General features: G+C 47.7%; 1 protein-coding gene across 1 annotated transcript in view; it reads right to left on the reverse strand.

Annotated features, from left to right (window-relative positions):
• The window catches only part of ST6GAL1 (ST6 beta-galactoside alpha-2,6-sialyltransferase 1), a 118,857-nt gene extending 95,309 nt beyond the window's left edge, over positions 1-23,548 (reverse strand). Inside the window, exon 1 of the mRNA XM_049629534.1 lies at positions 23,324-23,548. The gene's annotated coding sequence lies outside the window, so the exon portion shown is untranslated. The remainder of the gene's footprint in view (positions 1-23,323) is intronic.
• Positions 23,549-23,717: the final 169 nt, after the last annotated feature.

The raw sequence follows: 23,717 nt of genomic DNA on the forward strand, positions 1-23,717 counted from the left end.
AATTAAACATGAGTTGAGCACTGAATACACGGGTTCTGACAAGAAAAGAAAATGCGTAAAGAATTCCTTTTCAAAGAATCAGAAAAAGGAAGGTCCTCTGCCACTGCCATGTGCAAAACACCCATTCATTCTTGTTGTTAACACGCCGACAGCAAACAATCCCTCAGTTCTGACCGTGCCTATTTGAGCTGCCGGTGTGGATATACATGGAGACGCTTGAGCCTATTTTAGTGTCAGAGCGATACCCATACGTGATTTCAGGCCCTCCCCCAGCCCCCCAGCCCCATAATCTTTGCCACCCAAACACTATGACTTTCAGCTCTTTTACCTAATTCTAGAGTGAGCTCAGTATATATCTAAATAGCATGCTTATATGGCATTTTCTGTCAATGCTAGATATTATTCATTACTTCCGACTACAAAAAATGAGAATTTAGCTTGCTTTTACCACCATCCCATGTACCTCGTCTACCTCTTCTAATACAGTTATACCATTTTTTATTAAGTCGACACTAGGAGATATATTATCATGGCCAGATAAATGACTGTTCACAGCCAGGCTCTGTGGTGTGTTATGATTCATTTCTTTCGTGTACATTCCTCAGCTGTCATTTCTGGAGGCCATTATTGTCTGTTTATTTGTTTAATCTTCTGTGTACCTATCACTAATTCAGTCCTCAACTTTCCAACTTCTTTGTTTTTTTTTTTCTTGATGCTCTCCCTTCTGGAATCTTCTGTCCTCCTACTCCAACTTGAACAGGTTGCTCTCTGAGCTTAAAGGAAGACTCCATTTCTCCTGTCTTAAATACCTCCTAATCTTGAAGGAACACATCTAGAGTAGCTTCCTCAGAAAGGATGTATGGGAGGTAAAAGAATTGAGTTTTCTCACATCTGAAATGCCATTATTCCTCCCTCACATTTGATTAATAATTTGCCTGACTATAAATGCTCAGTAGGATATAAATCCCTCTCAGAACCTTAAAGGTACAGCTCCATTCATTGCCTTCCAGCTTCTAGTGTTGCCGTAGAATCTATTTCTTATATGTATTCTTATTCTTATTTTTATTCTATTTCTTATTCTTATTTGTAAGATTTCTATTCTTATATGTAATTACTTTGGGATTTTTTTTTTGCTTGTGTCTTCAAGCTTTGCTTCTGGTTTATGTGGGGTTTTTTTTTCCACAATGACGTGCTTTGATGCATGTCTTTTTTCATTCACAGCACTAGGCTCTCAAGCGAGTTTTTTCATCTAGAAGCCTATGTTCCTCAGGTCTCAGAGTTTTCCTTGTATTATTTCTTCCATAACTCTTTCTCTCTGTTGTCTCTATTCTCCTTTTTATGTCCTCCTATTCAGATGTTGAACTTCTCCGAATGATCCTTTCTTACTTTTCATTCCATAGCACTTTTTAATTTTTTTTTTTTTTTTTTTTTTTTTTTTGGTTTCTAGCCTTTCTCCAAGATCTCTTCAACTTTGTATTCCAAATAGTCTACTGACTCATTGATTTCTGTCATACTTTTAATTTCCAAGAGTTCTTTGTTAGTCTCTGAATATTCCTTTTGTTGCACACCTGTCTTTATGTTATCACTGTGCTATCTTCACGGACACCAGTACTTAACGGTTTTGGTAAAATCTGCTTCTCTTCCTGCTCTGTCTCTATGTCTTGCGAGTTTCTTTTTATGTGGTCGTTGTTCGTCTCTTTTGGTTTCTGTGATTTAGGTTTTGAGCTTTTCTCAATGTCTGGTGATCCTCAGTGGTCTTTTTAAATTTACAAGTGAGACACTAAAGGGACCGGAAGCTCCACTTACATAGACAGAACTCTTACCACCGGAGGGCTGAGAGTAAGAACGCTAAATATCATTATCTATAGGTCTTTTCTCTTGGGCTGTTAAGTTTATGCAGAGAGGTCTTGTGACCAAGGAAAAGGAGGTCTACTCCTAGCTTGCCAGCACTGTGAGAACCAGCAACAACAAAAATGTTGGGGAGGGGTGGTCTCACTCTTCAGTAGGTAGACTTTTATTCATTCCCTCTGTTTCAGGAAGGCATCTCACGCATGCCCGACTCGGCTTGGCCTGCTGTGCCTGATCTTAATTAGGTCTTAAAACTGAGCTTGTTCTTGGAAAGATCCTTAAAAGAAATCTTAGTTACCAGGGAAAGAAAGAAAAAAACAACAACAAACTTGTTTTCCACAGAGTTTCCAAGGCCAGACATTTAGGAAAGCATTAACTATGGTTCACAATCACTTATCAGGAATCTTTGGAGGCCAGATAAGTGTTGGAATTCGGAATGCTTCATATTTTGGAAAAGTGCTGCGTTCCCTAAACTATATACTGCGTAACACCCACAGCAAGGGCAGGGCAGCTCCTCATAATAATGCGGATTCATGTTTCTGCAGCAAAACAAATGAATGCTTATTCTAAGTAGGTTAAATAAAGATTTATGAATAGCCTCACATTAGTCCAGATAGGTTTCGCCACCAAATGGGTTAAACTTGGTTTTCCCAGACGTTTGGATTTGGAAATTGCAGATAAGAGACTGTACGTGCATTTCCTATGCGCCTCCCACACCTCCAGTCACACATGGGGCATTTTCACAGGGATTTTGTCAGGCTGTGGGGCTGCCCTCTTGCAATGAGATATGAAAAAAATGAGGCAAGGTGGAATGTGGGGTGGGGGGAGGCCAGGTTCAACAGGGAGAGCATCTGAGGGCACAGTCACTTAGAAAGCGTGAGTCCCAGTTCTGTGCTAGCAAGCTCTGTTACTTTGAAAATGTTACTTAACCGCTCTGAGCCTCAATTTCCTCATCTATAAATTGTGGGTTATTCCAACTAATTTTGAAGTGGTGTTGTGAAGATGAAGTTAAATTCACCTAACACCTATGTATTGTGCCCATTATTCCTGAGGCATTGCTCTGGGTCCTAGAAAAATAATTATGGACAAAAGAGACAAAGTCCCTGCCCTCGTAGAAACAACTTCCTAGTGAGAAGAGACACGGTAAATAAATCAGATGGCCATATGTGCCACTAAAGAACAGCAAGGCAGGATAAAGGGGAGGGAACCAGGGGGGAGGAGAGAGGAGGCTGGTATCAGATTAATTTATATACGGTGGTCAGAGTGGCCTTTCAAATAAGGTGACATCTAATTAGAAACCTGAAGGAAAAGAAGGGGAACTCAATGACAGTGTATGAAGGAAGGGTGTTCCAACGGAGCAGAAGAGCAGTGCAAAGGCTCTGAGGAAAAAAGGGGCTTTCTGTTTAAGGGACATGAAGTAAGACAGAATGGAGGGGCAGAAAATTATAGGAGCTGAAGTCTGTGAGGACCTGAGGACCAGATCATGCAGAACCCTGTTGACCCTTCTAAGAACTCTGGCTCTGAGTGAAACGAGAAGCCCTTGTTGGTTTCTGAGCAGAAAATGACATGATGCCTTTTAACATCATCACTCTAGTTGACATTTGGAGGAGACCACAGGAGCAAAAATGTAAGAAGGAGGCCCAGTTGGGAAGCTCTTTTAATAATTAGAGATTGATGGGGCGCCTGGGTGGCTCAGTCGGTGGAGCGTCCGACTTCGGCTCAGGTCATGATCTCACAGTTTGTGGGTTCAAGCCCCGCGTCGGGCTCTGTGCTGTCTGCTTGCTCAGAGCCTGGAGCCTGCTTCAGATTCTGTGTCTCCTTCTCTCTCTGCCCCTCCCCCGCTCACGTTTTGTCTCACTGTTTCTCAAAAATAAATAAAATGTAAAAAAAAAAAATTTTTTTTTTTTTAAATTAGAGATTGATCAGTCTCGGACCAGGGTGAATTTAGTAGATCAAGCAAGGAGTTGGTTTCTTGATTTACTTTGCAAGGGCAGCTGACGTGGTTTGCTGATAGCTTGGATCCAGCATGAGAAAATCAGAATCAAGAGTGACTCCACAGTTTGAAACCCTAGCAACTGGAAGATGAAGCTGTCACCCCCTGAAGTGGGGATGGCTGCTTTGGAGGGAAAAGTTCAGTCTTGAACGTGTCATCATTGAGATGTCTATTAGACATCCCAGGAAATGTGGTGAATAGGTGACTGAAGACAGGAGTACAGTGTTTGGGGGTCAAGGTCTGAGATGGAGCTACAAAGAGGGTCGTTGACATATGGATGGTAGGAGAGCACCAGGGAGTAAGGAGACAGAGAAGAAGTCAAGTCCAAGGGCTGCTCCCTGACACATTCCAAAGCGAACAAGTGAAGATGAGCCAACAAAAGAGACTGAGCAGAAGCCAGTGACAGAAGAGGGGAACCAAAGGGTGTGGTGTTCCAGAAGCCCAGAGAAAGTACTTTTTTAAGGGAAATGGAATAACCAACCATACCAAATGCTGTTGATAAATCAAGGTAAGGGCTGAGACTTGACCACTGGGATGGACAATGTGGAGGTCACTGGTGAACCTGACAGGTGTGGTTTTTGTGGAGTGATGGAGGCAAAACATGGATTTGACTGGGCTTACATCACGAGAGCAGAGGAACTACAGGGAGCAAGCGCAGATGATTCCTTCAAGGAACAAAAAAGGAGACAGCAGCGGGAGGAGTAGATGAGGTTAAGGGAAGAAGCACGTGTGCAATATGCACGTGAGTGGGTTTCAGTGGGAGGAACAACAGCCAGGGATAGACAGATGGGGCGGGCAGATGGGAATGGTCCAGCAGAAAGAGAGAAACATTGGGAAGAGAAGGGAATATTGCTGGAGTCATGTCCTTAATTAAGTAAAGGGAACAGGATGCAGCACACAAGTGGAGGGGTTGGTCTTATGTAGGAGCAGAAACAAGTCATTCTCCAAGGTAACAGGCAGAAAGAGGAATTTGGTGGTGGGAAGGTGTGAAAGTTCTCTGATTGCCATTAGTTTCTCAGGTAAGTGGAAACCAAGGTTCTGACTAAGAGTAAGGATGGGAGAAGAGGTGTTAAAGGTTTGAAGACAGAGAAAAAGCTGTGAACAGTCACCTAGAGAATCGCAGTGGTTCTCAGCCAAGGCTGCCCATTGGAATCAACAACAGAGCTTTTAAAAAATTTTTTAATGTTTATTTATTTCTGAGACAGAGCACGAGTGGGGAAGGGGCAGAGAAAGAGAGGGAGACACAGAATCCGAAACAGATTCCAGGCTCTGAGCTGTCAGCACAGAGCCCGACACAGGGCTCGAACTCACACACTGTGAGATCATGACCTGAGCCGAAGTCAGTCGCTGAACCGACTGAGCCACCCAGGGACCCCAACCACAGAGCTTTTAAAAAGGATACTGATGCCCAGGTCATCTCCATAAAGACTTGGATTTCATTCTTTCTGGGTGGAATTACCCAAGAAAATAAAAGCAATACCTTTTATGATCTCCCCCAGGTAATGCTAACGGAAGCCAGAGTTGAGAATCACTGGACGAAGGGAACGGAGAAAGATGACCTGACAACGCCCAAGTCCACTGAAGGATCATGGTCACGAATGAGAGAGGGACCAGTCAGGAAGTGATCTGCTTCTCCAGTGTCACATTCAGCTGGGGTGGGAGGTGGGGGGCGCAGGCATGCTGGGGAGAATGAGCTGGAGTTAACAAGGGTTCCATGTGATACCTGTTAAGTATCACATACCTGTAAAAGTACACGTGGGAAGAGTCCAGTGAATGAAAGCTGCTGTGTTTATTTTTATCACCAGCTAGGTGGCATATACTATCCTTGTAGCAAATATAATTTTCCTTTTATGTCATCCTATGATTCACCCAATTTGTATGTGTCACAGCGTTTTCAAGTCATTTGCAAAAAAACTAAAATCACAAACGTGAATCCTTAAATATTAAGGAGGTGTCCTGTGGTTCTTTTTTTGTCACATTTAGCACTACACGTGGGATCACTGGAATTCACAGGTCACCTCTCCCACCCAACCTCCCTGGGTTCCGATTTGATAACAGTTCTCTGCCAAAGTTTTGTGAAGCCCCCTCCAGTCCACACCCCCTCAGAGCCTGCATGTTAGGGGTTCCATATTTGCAATTCCCGTCTGGTGATCCGTCCTTCTCCCTCTGGGAAGGTCCCCCCTTGATCCTGGCCCTGAGTCTGGAGAGATCTCTGTAGCGATAAGTGCCATCTCAACACTCCCTCCCTGAGCCAAGCCTGGCTAGGTCCCCGTCCGTGTCCACCAACTGCTGGAAAAAGACTGCAGACTTCATCCTGAGCCTCAACTGTGTGCACTTGAATGCCAGCGGAAGGCAGAAGCCCTGTGAGCTCCCCTGCTCATCCCCCAGTGTCCCTTACTATCAGCTCCCGACCTCCCTTATCAATGGATACCATGCCAATTCTTGGTTGTGAACTTCCTTCTACTCCACCCTAAGTGCCCAGACAAACCGCTCCCCGGGGGTCTCACCTCTTCTTCTCTGACCCCGCCCCTCCCTGTCTCTTGCTCCCGTTCATCTGTGCCCTGAATCCACATGCCCGCCTCTTCTCCTAGACAGAAGCTCCTCCAGGGAGAGGCTGGAACACACGTAGCCTCATATCCACAGCAGAGTGTCAGGCCCATCGGGTGGCCAATAACTGAAAATAACTATCACATTAAATAGCTACCAATTTTTTATCACTAATCGTATGCCAGCGCTAGGTTAAGCACTACACAGGACTCGCACCCATGCTACGAGGTAGCACTGATTAATACCCGCTGCAGATAAGGGGTGCCTGGGGGGCTCAGCCGGTTGAGTGCCTGGCTTTGGCTCAGGTCATGATCTTGTGGTTTGTGAGTTCAAGCCCCGCATCAGGCTCTGTGCTGACAGCTCAGAGCCTGGAACCTGTTTTGAATTGTGTCTCTCTGCTCCTCCCCCGCTCGTGCGTGCTCTCTCTCTGTCTCTCTCTGTCTCTCTCTGTCTCTCTCTCTCTCTCTCTCTCTCTCAAAAATAAATAAACATTAAAAAAAAATTTTTTTAAATACCCACTGCAGATGAGAAACTGAGGGTCAGAGGGGCACCTGGGTGGCTCAGTCGGTTAAACTCAGGTCATGATCTCGCGGTCTGTGAGTTTGAGCCCCACATCGGATTCCGTGCTGACAGCTCGGAGCCTGGAGCCTGCTTCGTCCCTCTCTCTCTGCCCCTCTCCTACTTGCACTGTCTCTCTCTCTCACTCTCTCTCTCAAAACAAAAAAAATTTTTTTTTAATTTAAAAACAAAACAAAATAAAACTGAGGGTCAGAGAAGTTGAGTTCTCAAGTTTGCGCAACGAAGATGTGGCACATCTGGAATTAAACCCGCGTCCATCTGCCTGCAAAACATGCGGGTTTTTTTTTCTCCCCACAGTATGATAAGGGCTTTCTGAGAAAGGTGACACTGCAGATAGTAATGGGGAAGCCAGTGAGTTGCCTTCCAGCACGCCCCCATCCCCCCACCCCGGGGCATTACCTGGACTGTCTGGGAGACAAGGGTAGGACTCTCCCAAGTGCAGAAGCATGTCCCTGGGAGGTGCCTTTCATCTGTCTCCTGCCTACCTGATCTTTCCTCTCCTCTTGATTTATAAGCCAGAATAAAATGTTCATTGTCTAGAGCAAAAAAGGAACCGCCACAAGCCCTCTGGCAGGAAGCATCTTCTGGGGATTTATTCCCAACGCTGTCATTAACCACCCCCAGCTCAGGCCCGGGGCCAGCATCCTCCCGTTGACAAAGGCTGTGCGGACAGTCTGTTTGGATAAATGGAGGTCCAGCCCAGCTGCTTTTGTCAGAGCTCCCTCACTGCCTGCTCTCCCTCTCACCTGGGACAAACTCCCGGGACCCTGGTTCTCCGTGGGATAAGAGAAGAGCGAGGTCCTAAACCTGACTCCCCCTCCCCACCATCAGGGCTCAGCTCCCACAGGTCAGCCCAGAGAACATTCCCTGTTTCATCTTGCGGCTTGTGTCTCACGTCTAAGGCCAGAAGTGAGGGGGCTTGTGTCTCACGTCTAAGGCCAGAAGTGAGTGGGGACCATCCAGTGGAGCAGAAGGGTCCACCAGAGCCCGGAGTGCTCCCCACCCCGGGCTCCTGAATCTCCCACTGTGCTCCACACTGTGACCTGACCTAGGGGGCACCTGCTCACGCTCACTGGTGGCTGAGCGCATCTGTATCCTGGTCTCGGAGGGCAGACGGTGAGCGTGGGGAGGGGCTGGGTGCTGGGCTGGGCCCGGGGCTGTGCCATGAAGCCAGTCAGCCTGCTGCCATCCAGGGGTCCACTGTCTAACCCAGCTAACTCCACAGAACACAGGACAGCATACGAGATGAAAGGTCTTCTCTTTCCTGTGGGTGCCAGCAGTCTGAGGGGCCCGTCCTGAGTTAATGCTGGACTCAAAGGCCTGTCTCGGCTCAGCAGAGAGACCAGTAGGAAAAGGAAGGAACTGGTTTCTTTAGCAGTAAGGAGCAGCTTAGCTCCCTCTAAAACCACCCATCACCCCCACACACAACACACAAGACGGGGCTTTCGGATGCCTGGTGAGTGGCAAGCCAGGCCCCACCCCAGACCCTGGAACAACCGCAACACTTCCTGGGGCAGATGTAAGTCACCTCAGGCCACCTTAGGTCGGTGCTCAGGCACTTCCTCGTGGGTAGTGTGAGAGACCAATTTCCCCAAGGCCTTGTCCTCATCAGCACTCCCGAAAAGTAAAGACTGCTCCCCCCAGAGGTCCCTGATGTCTCTGTCCCTCCGGTCCATTTTCCAGACCACAAGCCTCTACCAGACGGACATGGCAGGGGCCTGCTCGCCTGGCCACTCCAACATTCCTTCCGGTAGCCTGGCGCGTCTGGAACACCCTCCTGGGCCCTGTGTAACTCACCAAGCTGTTCACAGCTGTCCCAACTCAACTCTGGCCCAGACTTTGCCAGCAACCAGGAAGGCAGGCAGGAGCCTCCCCTCACCCGGCAGTGGGAGAGACCCAGAGGACCGGCCTGCCCCCCTCTCCACTACCTCCCATCAGAGTCCCCAGCCGGTAGTCTGAGTCAGGAGAGCACAGCTTCTCGCCTGTTGACCAAGTTGTTGCAAGTCTGCAGGGAGCACGGCCATGACTGGGGGAGTTTTTATGAACACCTGTGGGTGCCCTAACAGACGTCTGTACATTCTCACAGCGGCAAGGGGTGTGCCAGCAATAACAAACCCTTCTGTGTGGCTCTTTCACACTTTGTCATCTTTTCACATCTATGATCTAATCTGAACATAAAGACCAATCTGGGGATAGGCAGCCCCACAATGATTATCCCCTTTTATGGATTAGGTAGCCTGAGGCTACACAGCTGCCAGATGGCAGAGTCTGGACCACAGTTTAGGCTTTTATCTTCACCTGTTTTACCTGTGAGATAGATTTGTATTTCATAAGTCTAGATGTATGCAAATACATGAAGTATAGTTACCTGGCGAGTCTTGACCTATCAAAATATTGTTTCCATCTGCTTGTCTTTTTATAATTTATGTCTCACAACGGTGGCCGCTCGGGTCTTCTGTGCACTACAAATCCCAGCACCGTGGAAAAATCGTGGGCTCTGGAGCCCAGGCAGCACGGGGGTCCAAGCCACCGTCTCGCACTGTGCAACTTTCAGCCAATAAATCTCTTAACCTCAGTTTCCTCATCCGTACGGTAGGGGTAATTATAACCATCCTATAGGGTTGCTGGGAAACTGGGAGATGCTGTGTGTCACACATGGCACGCCGTGCACGCTTCATGAACAGTGGCTACTCTTCCGTCCATCCTTTGTTCCCCAACCACCACAAATGCCTCACAGCTACCCAGACATGGCCTGCCTTCACTCCTCCAAGCCTGTGCCCCCACCCCTGCTAGGCATGCCCTTCGCCCATCCTTGACCTATCAGAACTCTTGTCATTCTTCCACCATCCAGTTCAAACTCCGTCTCCTTCGTGAAACCTTCCCCTTCGTCCTCTGGGCCCCACCGCCCCGTGGGTCATCCGGTTTACAGTGTCTCATTCTGCTCAGAGTTCAGCATTCATGCAACTGACTCACCAGCTTCCCCATGAAAAGACAATGTCTGATTCACCTATTGTGTCTCCCACCTGCTCTCCACACCCTGAGCATCAGCATCTAACAATACCTTTTTTAGGGGGTACCTGGGTGGCTTAGTTGGTTAGACATCTGACTCTCGATTTCGGCTCAGGTCATGATCTCATGGTTCATGACATAGAGCCCTGCACCTGGCTCTGCACTGACAAAAATAAATAAATAAACTTAAGGGGCGCCTGGGTGGCTCAACTGGTTAAGTGTCCGACTTTGGCTCAGGTCATGATCTGACAGCTGACAGCTCAGAGCCTGAAGCCTGCTTCGGATTCTGTGTCTCCCTCTCTCTCTGTCCCTACCCTGCTCTCACTCTGTCTCTCTCTCTCTCTTAAAAATAAACATTAAAAAAAAAAAATTAAGAAACTTAAAAAAAATACCTTTTAATAGCCTAACACAAAATTATAAAGAGCTAAAAGCCACCCAAGATCCCTCCATCCAGAAAAAAAAAAAAAAAAGATTAATATCATTCTTCACCTGTCTCTACCTTTACATGTAGATGGACGTGTGGAGGATGAAAGAAGGCATGGATGAAACAAGGATGGGTGGAACTACTTAATAAAGCAGCTGTTTTTTATTTTTCTTTTCTTTTCTTCCCATTCCACGGAAAAGTAAAATTTCCTAAATGCCAGACTTTAATAAATGTTTCTCCCCCCCAAATAGATATTATTTCCCCAAAGATTCCTCCAAGTTTGGGGCGCCTGGGTGGCTCCTTCGGTTGCGTGTCTGACCCTTGATTTCAGCTCAGGTCACGATCTCAGGGTCAGGGGTTGGAGTGCTGTGTCCGGCTCTGTGCTGACAGCAAGAAGCCTGCTTGGGATTCTCTCTCCATTACCCTCGCAAAGTGGCCTCCCTCACTCGCTTTCTCGCCCTTCTCTCTCTCTCTCTCTCTCTCTCTCTCTCTCTCTCTCAGAATAAATAAATAAACAAAAAAAAGATCCCTCCAAGTTTAAGAAAACAATGAGTTGACTGGTTAGAGTCATGACTTTTTTATTATTATTATTTGAGAGAGAGAGAGAGAGAGAGAGAGTGGGGAGGGGCAGAGAGGGAGCGAGGTAGGGGCGGGAGAATTGCAACCTTCTCAGCCTGGAGCCTGACAAGGGGCTCAATCCCACAACCCTGGGATCATGACCTGAGCCAAAATCAAGAGTCAGCCGCTCAACCGGCTAAGCCATCCAGGCGTCCCACCCATAACTTTTTCTCTTTAGACAGTATGAGAGCGGGAAAGCTAGCACATACACTTTCCTCTTCACTTACATTCTTGTTACTTCTCACATTCTTGCTTAGCTTCTATTTGAGTAGGTTAAGAGCTCACCAAATGACCCTTAACCATGCCTTCCTAAGCCCACTTTTGATTCATCCTTCTAATGATCAGGTAGGTTTTCCCGAGAAGAGCTCACGTAGGCCCTATTCCCTTTGTTCTTGCATGCATGAAAATGGCTACCTGCCTTATCCTTGTAGAGTGATGTACGTCAGTGCAAAAGTCTTCAGTCATGCTGCCTTTCCCTCAGAACCCTGTAAATATTTCTTCTTCTCCATGTTCTCTTCTCCTGCTGATCGAGCCTGAGGCCAACAGGTCTTTTGCTCTGTGGCATAGGCGAATTGCTCCCAATATCCATTTTCCTCCTCTTCCTGAGTTTTTGGGTTTTTTCTTTTTTCTTTTTTTTTTTTTTTAAGTAGGCTCTACGTCCAACATGGGGCTTGAACACAGCCCTGAGATCAAGAGTCACATGCTCTACCGACTGAGCCAGCCAAGCACCCCGCCCCCGACCTGAGTTTTAAGAGGGTGCCCCGCTCCCCCGCTGGAGACGTTCTTCCAGCCTCCTTTGCAGCCAGGCATGGTTGCCACGTTTTGGTCAATGGAACGTGAACAGAAGTGACGTGTATCTTTCAAATGCCTCAGTCACCATTCTGAGGGATCGCCTCTGTGTGACCTTTAGAGCTCTGACTTTTGTCTGATTAATTTCCTTATCGTTTTTCTCAGCATGCACTGTGATCCTCCTTCAGCCTTCCCTCTCTAACAATTCAGTTTTCCGTGTATACTACTTTGTTCCTTTATTAACTTTTCCACGATGATGTCTGCATCCTCGTGTTTCCTTAGCTCTGGAACTGCCCCCTTCTAATTCATTCTTGTCTCTGAGCTCTCCGTTGATTACTTTTCAATAAACTTTATTTGAATGCTTGAATGGATACTGTCTTCGACCCAAGAGCCAAGCCCAAGCCAGAAACTAATTAGCTTGGGAGATGGGAAGAATAGGACAAAGGTGTCCCTTTCTTCATGGGGAGAGACACAATAGTCTTAGAGGTCATCTATGAGTCATCCACCTTCCTGATCATACTCATTCTTAAAGGAACAGCTCAAGACCCACCTGTTCCAGATTCTTCCAGCCCAGATTGATTTTGCTCCCTCTCCAATACCCAAGGGTTTCTCCAGACTAAACATTCACAGGTAATGCTTAGGCTGCTAAGTGAACCTGGAACTTGTGAGAAGGGGCATGAAGGTTCTTCACCTCCCTTGCCACAAAGTTCGGCACACAAAGGTTTCCTTTGAAGATTTCTGGACTACTGAGTCTCTGAATGAAAGGGAGGGCAAAAACCAGAACAACCCTTAGAAGAGGCCTTCAACACAGAAGATTCAACAGGGTATTACCCTTGAAAGATCAATGGAGAAGGAACAAGCCTCTTAGCCAGCAAGCCTGGCCTTCCCAACCTGCCCCTGCAGGCACCTGATTAGGCCTACATTCAAGTACAAAAGCACCTTAAGTCACTCTCTGGCTGACTGTGAGCATGTCACCCAACCTTCTTCAGCCTCTGTTTCCTCACCTACTAAACAGAGATAACAGAATATGCCACAGAGGGAAGTTGTGAAAATTATACATAATGCATGCGACGGTTCCAGCCTCATCCCCACTCCTGCCTTGTCGTGCTCCTCTGCAGGAACACCAATCTCCTAGGGGCTCTCCCGCACATGCAAACGGGCCATTCTTCACCCCACACCTTTCCTCCTGCAGCCCCTTCTCCTGCAAATGCCCTTTCCCTGGAGGCTAACAGCTACTGCCCTCCAAAACCCAGCTTAGGCATCACCTGCTCCAGAAAGCTTTCCCAAACTCGCTACACCTTCTTCCCGGCTTCATAAGGTTTATCATACAAGATCGTAATTAACATCTAAGTGTCTACCTCCAACTAAGAACAAAACTGTGGGAGTATCTGGGTGTCTGTTCTAAAATGCACGCTGTGCATCGGCTATAACGGGCATTCGATGTTTGTTCAATGAATGAACAAAGCAAGGACTCTGAGAAGAAAAGGGTGACACAAGAAGTCTGTCTGCCACTAACTCCCAAGGCCTTGCTAGTTACACTGAATATGTGTATATATTACCTACAACATGTGTAAATATTCCCAATGCCTAGCGCAATGACTAGCACATAATAGGTCCTCAATAAATACTTGATGAATCAATTAACGTTGAATAAACTTTACAAGAGAAGAAACTGTTTAAGAGCCTAAAACCACAGGTGCAAGATAAGCCCATAACAATGCCTATACTGAGTTCTATTTACAAGCCAAAGGCATTTAAGGTAGCCAAGCAGCGGTACCCACTAATCTGTGGCCATACTCACCACCGGTATGTGTGTTCCTAGTCATAACCAGATAATGAGTCAGGTGGATATCCTAGCGTTAAAGGGCAAGCAAAAAACAAAAACAAAAAAACGCAAACCAGGCTTGACGCAAACAACTCGTAACCAAAACGAATGACAGATAATGCTATCCACACATGAATGTCCCATGAATTCTTCCTTTCATATGTTCTAAGGGGAATGACAGAAAATTTCCATCAGCCCCTGTACGGAGAAATTGAGCCAAGCCCCCTGTGAAACTAAGGACGAAGCCCTTCTCAGACTCAAAGGACTTGGAATTATTAGCAGTGGATAAACCTGTAACATAACATAGAGAAAGAGCTTTGCCCCAGGCCAGCTTCAGTAGTCAGCAGCAGTGAATCTTCGGGGGAGTCTCTACCCCTCTCTGAAGCTCAGTTTTCTCATCTGCAAAACGGAGCTAATGACCCCAAGACACAGTGTCACTATGAGGACTGAATGAGAGAACATACATAGTGCTTCATCAGGGCCAGGGGCACAGCAAAAGCCCAGAACCTGGTAAGCTTGCCGTGCTGCCCGCACCAAGACGCAACTAACCCTTAGGTCCAAGAGGCTCCTCTTAAACCACAGAAAAGAAAGGCACAAGCATTAAGTATGGCGGGTGCTATCGGAGGACATTCAAGAGGTTGCAAAGGGTACAGTGTTGCTAAAATTAAAGTTGACTGACATCTCAGCACTGGGCTAGGGAAACCAGGAGATGGATGCAAATTTAGAAAGACCGTAATCAAAAAAAAATTTAGAATCATCCTCCTGGGACACGTAGTTCTTTTCTGGTTGCCAGATTTCCTGGTCATCTAAAGTGTATGTGATATATTTATTACTATGGAAATAATTTATGAATAAAAAGTCAAGTAGAGCTGAAGCCAAGGACAGAACAGGAGGAAGGTTGCCAAGATCCAGGGGAAACAATGTTTCAGCCTCCTTTGAAGGCTTCCATTTTATTCCACCTTTACAAAGCTCCAGTTACGCCCTCCCTAACCTGTCCTGACCCTGCAGTCCTAGTTTGCCTCTTTCTGCTTCTGGTCCCACAGGCTCTTGTCCCATAGGCTCCCAAGGCCGGAAGGGGCCTTAGCAGGCACTTCGGTCAACCACTCCACAACCAAACTGCAAAGTTCACACGCAACGTTGGCTTGAATACTCCCCCCAGGGAGTTTGCGGCCCTGTGACACAGTTTGTTCCACGGTCAGGAAGTTCTGCCGAATAAGTTCTTCCCTATCTCCCATCCTCCTGTGCTTTTCTTCCAACCTATGCTGGTTCTCCCCTCCACAGCAGCCACTCAGTGCTCCTCCCATCCTTCTTCCACATGAAGCAGGTGCCACTTACGATCCCTGCAGGCTGGAAAGTCCAATGCCCACACTTATCCCACCTCCAACACGGTGTCCTAAACTTCTGTCTTCCAAGGAGCCCATCTCTGGATTCGCTTCCTTTTCCCATGATCTGTATCAGAGCCAGGGAAACAAAACACTCCAGATGGGTCTGATCAACCAGACAGAGCAGAGTGGCACGGGTGCACTCCCTCCTCCAAGCCTGAGATCAAATACTCCTCTTCTTCCCTCTCTCCCTTCCGTCCCTGTTCCAGGCCTCCCACTGGGTCCCCTCAGGTCCTGGGAACAGAAACAAACCTGACAGTGCCAGGGAACGTGCGAGGAGGAGGAGAAGGTGATGACGCAGCTCAGTGCCTTGCACTTGCAGCCAAGGGCACCCAAGCCGGCAGGCTATCTCCAAAAATAACCCTGTCCAAACAGTCAGCCTCTTAGTAATTCCCCAGGAGCCCTTCGTTCCAGCTTTCCAGGGTGCGGTCCTCAGCGTCCCTGTGCCTGGTCCCTCGCCACCCTTTCCAGAGCCTAATGGACTGGCTCCATTTAACCACTGACATTTACAGCCATTGTTCCTTATGTCCAAGGTCTAAATATACTTAGAAATATATTTTTATGGAAAATTTTTACAGTTAAGCAAACATCATAATATAGACTGTAATGCAACTACAAAAAAAGCATCTGCATGCACAGAGAGGGAAAGATCTCTAACACATATAGTCAGGTGGAAAAGGCAGTCTTGTAAAGTGGCAGTTATTATGGGATCCATTTACTGAGCTTTAAAAATGTATCTGTGAAGGGGCACCTGGGTGGCTCAGTCGGTTAAGTGTCCGACTTCAGCTTAGGTCATCACCTCACAGTCTGTGGTTCAAGCCCCACATCAGGCTCTGAGCTGACAGCTCGGAGCCTGGAGTCTGCTTCGGATTCTGTGTCTCCCTCTCTCTCTGCTCCTCCCCTGCTCATGCTGTGTCTCAAAAATAAATGAACTTTAAAAAAAAAAATTTTAACATATCTGTGTAGAACCATGAATACACAAGTCAATGTATACAAAAGGGGCAGAAAGACCCACAAAAGTGCAAACAGTAGTCACTTTGGAGAGAAGTGGGATTGGGGAAAATGGCAAAAGGTGAGGGGGGTAATTTTTTACTCTGAATATCATAAAGGGAAACAGATTTCACTTACTACTTGTATGAAGAAGCCACCTGGCCTTAGATGTACCTTTCCCCCATTGTCATCGATCATCTCAGAGCTGGAAGGGGCCCTGGGGACTAAGACACAGGTCCTTGAGGTAGGGTACCCATGGTGGCATGCCTTTTGCCTAAGGTCACACAGCCAGCTAGCAAAAGCCAGAGACCACAAGTCATAGTACAGGCCCTGACATCGTGGAACCCCCAGAGGATTAAAAAGAAGGCTTTGACTTAATTACTAAATCAAACCAACTTTATTCTTTCAGTTGAGTCAGAAATACCTACTTTGGTGAACAGCCAGATGGAAGAGACCAAGGTCATCAAACCTGGAGGGAAACGGGTCTCAGGCAGGACCTATCACTCAGGCATGGCTGGCAGGCCCTACCTTCTCTGGGCTTCCTGGCCCTCATCCATAAATCAGAGGGACGGGCTAAGTGACAGGGGACAAGGGACAAGACAGATTAGCGGGCACGGAGTGCCGTGGGTGCCAGGTGTTCGTCTGAGTGACCTCCGCATCCTCAGAATGAGACTGGCAGGAGCACTCCCTGAGTGCATCCTGGGCCGAGGCGCCGGCAGTCCGTGACCTTAACTCCATATGGAAGCCCTGCCTCTCAGGAGGGGAAGGCTGGGTTCAAGTCTGCCTCAGCTCCCCACCCCCACCCCAGCACCAAGCTGCTTGGGCTGCTGCATGGATTACCTCATTCGATATTCGCCAAACTTTCAAATGCGCTCAAAGAAATTCAGAAGTCACTTGCCAAAACCATACAACTGGGAAAGAGTGGGGACCTTCTGCAAAATTAGGTCTCCTGACTCTACATTCAGTGCTCCTTCTATCCTGCCAGTTTGGCATGCAGTGGGGCCTCCTCACTTGAGCGATAAAACTTAAGTTCTTGGGTTGGCTCCCCACCAACCCCTGTCTCTCTCTCTCTCTCTCTTTCTGTCTCTCTCTCTCTCTCTCACACACACACACACACACACACACACACACACACAGTCCCCTAACAGTGACAGCAGAGACAGGCTCCAGGAGCAGCACGACTCAGATATGCATCATGCTGATAAGATGTCTGGGATGTGCTTCAAAGTCATCTGGGGTGGCCTGTGGGGATATACGTCAGCTATGAGTTGTGATAATTGTTGAAGATAAGTGATTGTTTACAGGGGTTCATTACACCATTCTTTCTACTTTTGTACATTTGAAATTGCCCAAGATCAGACTTTTTTATACTGCATCATGCAAGTGATCAATTTGTCACCTGGTAGGTGGTTCCATTGTGATCAACTTGCTGCTTCCCTCGGCACACAAAGCCACACAATGGCCTGCTGTCATGTTAAGAAAAAATATCAGGGCCAAAGTTTCTGCAGGGTGTGAAAATCCCAATTATAGCAATAATAGCCATCGCTTACTGAGTGCTTCCTGTTTACCTGTCACTGCAGTGGACCATTTAGCTATGATTTCATTTAATCCTCACAATGGCCCGGTAAAGGTGGAGCTGTTAAGCCCATTTTATAGAGAAGGAAATTGAAGTTCAGAGAGCTTAACTAGCTTGTCCAGGTCTCCACCTGTGATGAATGATGAGCAAGAATTCAAATCCTTCATCATAAGAAAAAAAAGTCTGTAACTACACGTGGTGATGGATTTTAACTAGATCTATCGTGGTGATCATTTCACAGTATATACAAATATCAAATCACTAAGTTCTACACCTAAAACTAATGCAATGTTGCATGTCAATTATACCTCAGTAAAAAAAAAAAAAAAAATCAAATACTGAATTACATGTGCTTTTAACTTCTACTGCTCCCACAATATGTAATACTTTGGTACGTTAGGACTTTCTATGTAATTGGGACTAAATCTATGAAATTTTTCAAATGATCATATCCTTCACAGTGTAACCCAGTCATTTTAACCTTAGGATTCTACATGATGCAAACTATCTTGGAATGTAGACAGGGATTAATTCACAAACACATTATTCACAGTGTCAATCACCACAGGGCAAATGAGAAGTGCCTGGGCTATCCCACAGTGGCCTTCATCCCAGAAGCCTTACTCATGGATGCTCCAGTCTCGGGTGCTTGCCCCTCCTCTGTGGTCCCACAGCACCCTGTACCAGTCTCTTGTTTCCTGGTCCCCTCCACCGGACCATGAGCTTCTTTAAAGCTAAGCTCTTCTCACACATCTTTGGTTTAGAGTGGGCACTCGAATACGTGAGGACTGAATTAGTAAATGACCGTGGAGTTGAGGATTTAACATCTACAGAAACTGCTTAAGCTGCTGGAGGACAAAGGATAGTACCAGAACCCAAGGTCACATGCAGTGCCCTTCCCCCTCCACCTTAGACTTTAAATTTTTTCTACAATAAAAAGTAACAAAAATGACTGGAGTTTGAATGCTTGAGGCAGGGTGGGAGAGGGGGAGGAAGCTGGAGGTGCCTTCCTCTATAGGCCCTCATTGAAATTCCACTGAAGTGACCAGATCCCATGGGCCATGTGACCTTGGAGGTGCTGAGCAGCTGATATGGGTGATGAATGAAAGATGCAGCTTTAATGTGGACTTAAACTATGTCAAGTACATCTGAGAAGGTTAAGCAAGAAAGGCAAGAGATGACTGCACATACAGGATGTTCTCAACCATTTAAAGAAAATACATCCATTTGGGAAAAAAAAAAAAAAAAAAAAAGACCAGAGGGAAAACTGCCAAATGTTAATAGTGGTTACCTTTGAATAACGTAATCTTTGTCTGTGTCTCTATACTTTTTTATACTTTCCAAATTGTTCCCAATGGGCATACTTGATTTTTATAATCAGAACAATAAATAAAATTTAAATCATGAAACTGATTCTGAAGGCTAGTAATGATTTCGAAAACCTCTCCAGTGTTTTAATGCGGTGAAACTGCATTGCTTACTATGTTACTGTTACAGATAAGACTATAAAAAGTACATCTACTGGAATCAGAATGCCATCAGGTAGTTTGAGTACACACGCACACAAGCAAGAAAATGTATTTTTCCCCAATTCAGTTTTTAGTGAATAAATCACTGATACCAGGTCTGAGCAAATTCTCAGTATTCTAATGTTCCATAAGGTACTGTGAATTTCATTAATGAACTATTCCTGTCATTTTTTAATGTTTATTTATTTTTGAGAGCTAGAGACACAGAGCAGGAGCAGGGAGGGGCAGAGAGAGAGAGAGACAGAATCTGAAGCAGGCTCCAGGCTCTGAGCTATCAGCACAGAGCCCGACACAGGGCTCGAACCACAAACTGCAAGATCATGACCTGAGCCAAAGTTGGATGCTTAACTGACTGAGCCACCCAGGCGCCCCGCCTGCCATTTTTTTAATGCAACCACATCCTCACAACTTTAGAGAGCTACATTCTCTTTGAAGCCTTCCTCTTCCACTCACTCGTTTACCATCATTGGTTTGATTCCCGGAGAAAAAGGGAACACCCCTCTCCATGCCCCCTCCCCAGTCAATATTGAGATAAATTAGATCTACTTTCTGTGGGTTCCTGAGGACAATTTCTTATTGCAGTGATTTTTTTTAAGTGTATTTATTTATTTTTGAGAGAAAGAACGAGAGCGTGTACCTGGGAGCATGACCAGGGAAGGGGGAGAGAGAGAAGGAGAGAGAGAATCCCAAGCAGGCTCAGCACTGTCAGCACACAGACCACAACACAGGGCTTGATCCCAGGAACCCTGAGATCATGACCTGAGCCGAAATCAAGAGTCGGACGCTTAACCGACTGAGCCACCCAGGTGCCCCTCTGAAGACAGTTTCTGAGGGGAGATCCGAATGTGTTCTGCATCCATTTAAAAAAAAAGGGTGGGAGGGCTTCTCTGTAACTCCAGGTCAACACCAAACCCCAGCCTTAGCCTGCCTGTTTGTCAGTAACACAGAATGAATGAATGCCATCACTTTAGACTGCACAGCTTTGTTTTTTATTTGTTTCTTACTAGGTTTAATTACCTTAGAATCACACAAACTTTACAACTCTCCAAAGGCCCCCTTTACAATGTGGCAGGCATTCACCCCTCTTTGTTAACTAGGTAGGGTCTCCTAATCTGAGTAGAGGGCTTACTCTATGGGGTTATTCTCCCACCAACATCCTCTGCCACTTAAAAAGCTGGTGAGCACCGGAGCCTGCCAAGAGGTCTAAGCAGGCATAAGCATGTGTCACATCGCTGGATACCCACAACAACGCCAGGATATACATACCCATCCTTCCCTTCACATTAAACAATCATATTCTCAAGGAACACAGGACACAGAAGAGCTGACCCAAACTCCTCTGATCCTAAGGCCTAAGCATCTTCCACTCCCCTGGAACAGCCTGTGCAGAGACTGGGCAGGAAGGACTTTCACTGTCCAAGGAAGTGAGGAACTGGAGCCCAGGAAGGTTAATAGCACAGAAAGCTAAATGGGGTCTCTGGCTTCTGGCTTCTTGCTGCCTTTTGCTTTACGATTATGTTCAAAGCAGGTCCCCACTGGGGAAGCAAGCAATAGCAGGGGAACATGTAGGAGGCCAGGGCAAGGGTGGAGTGAACCACTCAGTAAACACTACAGAAAAGTGATCCCCAATGATAACTGCAATACTCCTCACCATATCTACCATAGGGATCCATGGCTCTGTACCATAACCAACACCTATTTAATTCCTTAAGGAATTCATTCTCAGACTTAAAGAGTGTTGTTATAACAACCATCATAACTTTGACTTTACTCTGGGGTACCAACAACAACTCATTTGATGCAACGGTTTTCCTTTTACGCACAAAGAGAAATTAAAAGCAGACACCTTGCTGCATGTCCTTAGGCAAGTGATTTCTCCTCTCTGGGCCTCAGTTTTCCCGTTTGGAAAATAAAAGGGTCTGGCGGGATGATTCCCAAGGTTCCTTATAAGGCAAGCATCCCGATAAGAAAGCTATACTCAAGTGCCCAGTGGAATTACCACAAAAATGAAACACTCTAGAAACCCTAAGAAAAGAAACAAGTGTAGCTAGGAGATAACAGGGACAGGACAAAACAGCACATTAGCTTTGGGGAAACCCAGACTCCAAGTATTTGTTGTTGGGTTTTTAAATTTTTATTTTTTTGGTTTTTTGTTTGTTTTGGTTTTTTGGTTTGTTTTTTTTTGTTGTTGTTGGTTTTTTTTGTTTGTTTTTTGTTTTTTTTGTTTTCCAACTTTTCCTCTGCCAAATACAAAAATAGGCAGCTACTTCCGGGGAACTCTCAAAAAGAATTTAATTAAATAAAATCAATGAAAACAATGCCTTGTTCTCCCACAAGTGGCTCAGGAGTAGCTTGCTAAGAGACACTTTCTTCCCTGTGGGTCTGATGTCAACAGCCTAATGCTTAGGCCCAAACAAAGGCTTCCTGGCATAGAGATGAGAGGCAAATATCTAAGTCCCCATATCTGGCCCTATTCCAAATTGAGGGGAAAGGGACAGTGAGAAGAGAAAAATACCAAAGTTTATGAAAGGCTAGCAGAAGAGTAAAGAATTACTAAAGCTATCTTTTCCCAAATGAATAAGAACTCTTAAAAGAGATAATGGAAGGGTGCAGCTTTCAATCTGAATTACTTTCTTTGTTTAACTCTGTTCTAAGGCCACTGATTTTTAGACTAACCTGGTTGTGCCTTTGGGGGCTGTCAAGGCCAGGGGCAGTGTGGGAATTGGGAGACCCATACTCAAATTCTCTTTCCCATTTCACTGGTTTAAACTCCCGCAAGGCATTTTCCAGGCCAACATTACCCGCTTGTAAAATAAGAGGGTTCCCTAGATCCCCTTTAGATCCTCAGTAACAGTGGTTTGGAGCTGAAGGCCCTCCAGTTCTCCCCAGGAACAGGTTTAAGCTCCAGAGGGACTGGCGGCCAGTGAGCTCAGCAATTGCACTCTAGCAGCGGTGCCTCCGTGCCTGCACACCCCACCCCCCACCCCACCCCAACTCCCACAACCTTAGGGTCTTACTTCTGCACCAGCACCATTCCCTAACAGGCCAATGCACCCACCCACCCACTTCCCGGCTGCCCGAGCAGGTCTGATGAACCAAAACCTGCCAAGGTGAGCAGAGCACATGTAAGCAAAGCAAAAACAAAACAAACAAGAGCCCTCTTATCTGGACCTCGGAATTTCTCTCAAACTGATCTCACTGAAGATAAGAGCGTCCCTACCCAGAACCAGAGGCCGCGGCTGGCCTCGCCTGTAAAAACTAAAAACGCAAAGCGAGTCTCAAGCCAAAAGAGGCCAGTGCCAGACGCAAGGACCTACAAGGCAAAGCTCAAGCAAAGGGTGGAGAAGACCAAGACCGCGCTGGGCGCTGTTTAAATTGGACTATTGTTTCTGCAGGCTGGGGAGGCGCTCGCCATCTCCCAGCAGGGGCAGTCGCCTGAGTGCAGGGACAATGGTGCACTAGGCACGGTCTTTTTTTGGAGAGGGACCCATGGGCCCTTAATTCAACCCCGGTGCGCTGGAAGTGAGGGGCTGCCCTGGTCCCATCCAGTAATGCACCACGGCCGGGACAGGCTCTCGGCCTGGGGCAAAGCTTTTTGTAGCTGCTTTCGTGTTTTGTTTTCCCCTTTTGGCAGACTGGCAGTTTGGCCTGAGGGCCAAGTGGTACCTTTTCAATGTGTCTGTCGTCCTCCTCTGGCCAGCGGCGCCCCTAGCGCCTCTCCCTCCCCCGCGGCTTGAGACAATGGCCCGGTTCCGCAAGGCGGCAGTTCCAGGGCCAGCCGGGCGCCGGGATCCCTGCGCAGAGCGCACGTGCGTTTGTTATGGTGCCTGAGCCCCCACCCCCGCCGCAGGCCTCAGTTTCCCGGTCCTTAAATCTAGCAGCGGGAATGCGCAGGAACCCGGAACGCGCGGGGCGTCCCGCACCTGACCCGTGGCGCGGTGCGGGAAGCGGGGCTCCCGGGGGCCGAGCGCACGTGGGTTTGTTGTGGGTCCGCAGACTCGCGGAGCCCCGGGGGAAAGCCAAGGCGGTCCCCGGGCCGGGAGAAAGCCAGAGACACCCCGGCCCCACGGTGGCCAGCCGGCCGGCGAGACTGCCGAGGCGGCGCTGGGCACCGGCTCCGCGCGCCCCGCCGCCCCGCTCCCCTCCCGTGCCCCTTCGCACACGCCTCCGCCCGGGCCCCGGGCCGCGCCGCCGCCCTGCGCACCCCTACTCACTCGCTGCGCGCTCGGCCGCCGGGGCTGCGGCCCCTCCGCCCGCTCCGCGCCCTCGCCGGCCCGCAGCCGCTCCCTTTGTTAGCGCCCGGCAGTGCCCCAGATGTCTTCCCCGGCCCGGCCCGGCCCCGCACTCCCCTCCGCCAGGTGCCGCCCGTCTCCGCGCGCCGCGGCCGCAGGGGAGCCCGGCAGCTGGGAGCCTGGCGCCAGGTCCCGGCAGGAGGGTCTGCTGGGGAGGAGCGGGGGACTGGGGCTGAGGGGTGGAGGGGACGGCGAAGGAGGGAAGAAGAGCGCGGCGGAGGGGCGGGGGAAGCGAAGGTCTCCGTTATGCAAATAGTCGGGCCGACGGGGTGGGTCCCGGGTCGCACGGCGCCCCAGACGCCCTGGCCTGGCCCTC

The sequence above is a fragment of the Panthera uncia genome, chromosome C2 (genome assembly GCF_023721935.1).
Source record: "Panthera uncia isolate 11264 chromosome C2, Puncia_PCG_1.0, whole genome shotgun sequence".
Taxonomy (NCBI): Eukaryota; Metazoa; Chordata; class Mammalia; order Carnivora; family Felidae; genus Panthera; species Panthera uncia.